We start from the raw sequence: 2,912 nt of genomic DNA, 5'->3' as shown, positions 1-2,912 counted from the left end.
GTGACGTCGCGGCGGCGCGCGCGCACACCCGGCGGCGGGGCGGGCCGCGGGTTCGAGTCCCGGCACGGGGTGGCTGCGGGATCCAAGGTGGCGGGTTCGAGTCCCGCTCGGGGCGCCTCGGCCCGGTGCCTCCCCTGTGCCGCCGCGGTCTCGCCCCTCGGCCGGGGAGCGGCGGAGCGCGGTCCCGAGCGGGTTCCGTGTGGGTCCCGGTGCCCTCGGTTGGGCGGTGCGGGTGCAGTGGCGCGGGTGGCCGCCAGGGCGGGACAGAGCTCCGCGGGTCCGGGGCCGGGCCCGGGGGAGCCGCTGCCCTCAGCGGGCCGGGGGCTGCCCCCCTCAGCGGGCCGGGGGCTGCCCCCCTCAGCGGGCCGGGGGCTGCCCCCCTCAGCGGGCCCGGGGGCTGCCCCCCTCAGCGGGCCGGGGCTGCCCCCCTCAGCGGCTGGAGCTGAGAAATCCGTGTTTATAGACACGGAAAATGAGATTCTGCCTCACAGAGCGAGGCTGTGGCTCGCTGTCCTGCACGTCCGTGGGGGACTAATTAGGAAAGGCACGTTAATTGGGGAAGGCTTGGGTGCTCGTGTCCAAAAGCAGCGGAATCAGAAACGAATCCCAGAGTCCTTAAGGATGAAAAATCCCTCCAAGATTACCGAGAAACACTAAACGCCATCCCACATCCCTTTTGAACACTCCGGGGATGTTGTTTCCAGAGCTGCTCCAAGGCTTAGCCACCCTTTCCTACAATTTCACAATTTTCTGCGATGAAATTTTCCCAAATAGTCAATCTAAGCCTCCCCTGGCACAACTGAAGGCCTTTCCCTCTCACCCTGTCCATCCTCCTGTCAGGGAGCCATGGACAGGGAGAATGAGATGATGGACAAGGTCATCCAAAATGATGATCTTGAAGGTCCCTTCCAACCCCCACCAGCCTGTGACTCCACAAAAACAGCTTTTTTGGGAATCAAAAGCGCAGAAGCAGCACAAAACATTCCCTCCTGAGCCTCCTTTTCTCCAGGCTGAGCCCCCCCAGCTCCCTCATCCACCCCTGGTTCCCTGGACTCTTCAGTTTTGTATCTCCATGAGTTGCATCTTTATTTTACACAAACACGAAGCTTTTTTAGGGGGGCGAACCCCTGTTCCAGCCACCAGAAGAATGCCTGTCATCCCCCAGCATGGAAACTGTCACACCGTGCACCCAACAAGCCTTGGAGAGGAAAAAACAACGACCTAAACAAACATCTTAATCAAGGGTCGCTATCAGTGCAGAGCTGTTCCTGCTCTCTGCTTCATTAAAGCAGGGGAATATCCTCAAAGCCCCAGCCAGGCAGGGGAAGCAGCACTTTGATGCTGGTGTGGGAACCAGAGGCAGCACTGTGATTTTTAAGTGCCTTTCATCTCCCTCTTTTGTAGGAACATTCTTATAAACCAGCTTGTCAAATGCAATTTCCCTGCGCAGACATGAGTTGCAGATAAAGCCCTGGTTCTCCCTTGATATTTCCCCCAACAGGTGTAATCTGTGGAAACATGATTTTAATTAGCCTGACTGGCTTTTTGTGTGTTAAATAGCATCAATAGCTCACATCTGTGTCTGTAGTTAGATATTTATGTTACATATTTAACCCTCTTATACAGGAGAGCATGATGCAAACACCAACAATGGGATCTCACCTTTGCTGTTCTCCTGATAAACATGTGATTATAAAGAATCTCCACATTAAAACATGCAATCCCTTTTTAACATGAAGTTTTCTAGCTGGTTTGCTGTACTCAGCAGTAATTCTGGACTGGAGTGACCCATTATAAATGAAAACCTTTGCCAGTGAGGACAGCGTGTGTCCTCTCCTGCTTCACAGAATCACAGAATGGTTTGGAAAGGACCTTAAAAATAATCCAATTCCAACCCTCTGCCATGGCAGGGACACCTTCCTCTGTCCCAGGGTGCTCCAAGCCCCATCCAGCCTGGCCTTGGGCACTTCCAGGGGTCCACAGCTGCTCTGTTCCTCAGCTCACCTGGGATACAACACAAACCACTCTGACCTTTTTCTGGTAATTTATTCAGTCTTCAGGTTGCACACAACCAGAAACACAACCTTGCCCCACGGGAATGATGAAAAGGATCATTCTTTGAGTTTAGAAACATGGAAAATGCTAAAGGGGAGTATCTCTATCCCTTACCAGTATTCTGCACCGTGTTGGCCAACCGGACAACCTGAGTTTTATTTATTTCCTCTGTGATTATTCAGACTACCCCAGGCACATTAACCCCTGTGTGATTTGAGCTGTGTGAGGCTAAACCCGAGGTGAATTTTGCTCCTTTGGCACATTCTTCAGGGGCTGATTTCAGCTGCAGCAACAATTCCTCAATCCGGGCTGGAGCAGCTGCGAGCAACTTTGTGAGCAAACACCAACAGCCTGGAGGGAGAAGCAATACAGAGTAGCAGTTTCTAAATGTCCCATCTAATTGAGCAGGAATAATGAAACCAGAGTGAAAAAAACCCAGCCCTCCAGCATGTAAACAAATAGTTCAGGTGCAGGGATTCCTCAGAGCACCAGCATACCTGCCATGGCAATAGCCAGTGCTAATCTTGTTTTACGCCAACACTCCTGAACCTTCCCTCAGCCTGGGATGTGATTTTGGTGCTTCTCAGCCTTTTTCACCTGGAATGCTGAGGCTGCTGTTCTTGCCATGATCCATCACTCCTCGGCATCTTTGGTGCTGGGAGAGCTTGAAGTTCAGCTCCTAAAAATCTTCACCCACTCGAGGTGAAGATGAGCTTGTGGTGGGTTGGTTGGTGTGGGAAGAAGTCTTAAGTGTGAGATTTGAAACTGGGGCTATTTCTCTTGTTTCTCCTTTAACTTAGCCTCCATCCCCGCTGGATCTGTGACACCACAATCATCTCATGTACCCACAGGTTGGT

Source organism: Passer domesticus, chromosome 18 (genome assembly GCF_036417665.1).
Source record: "Passer domesticus isolate bPasDom1 chromosome 18, bPasDom1.hap1, whole genome shotgun sequence".
Classification (NCBI taxonomy): domain Eukaryota; kingdom Metazoa; phylum Chordata; class Aves; order Passeriformes; family Passeridae; genus Passer; species Passer domesticus.
Note: the sequence above shows the minus strand (reverse complement) of the source record.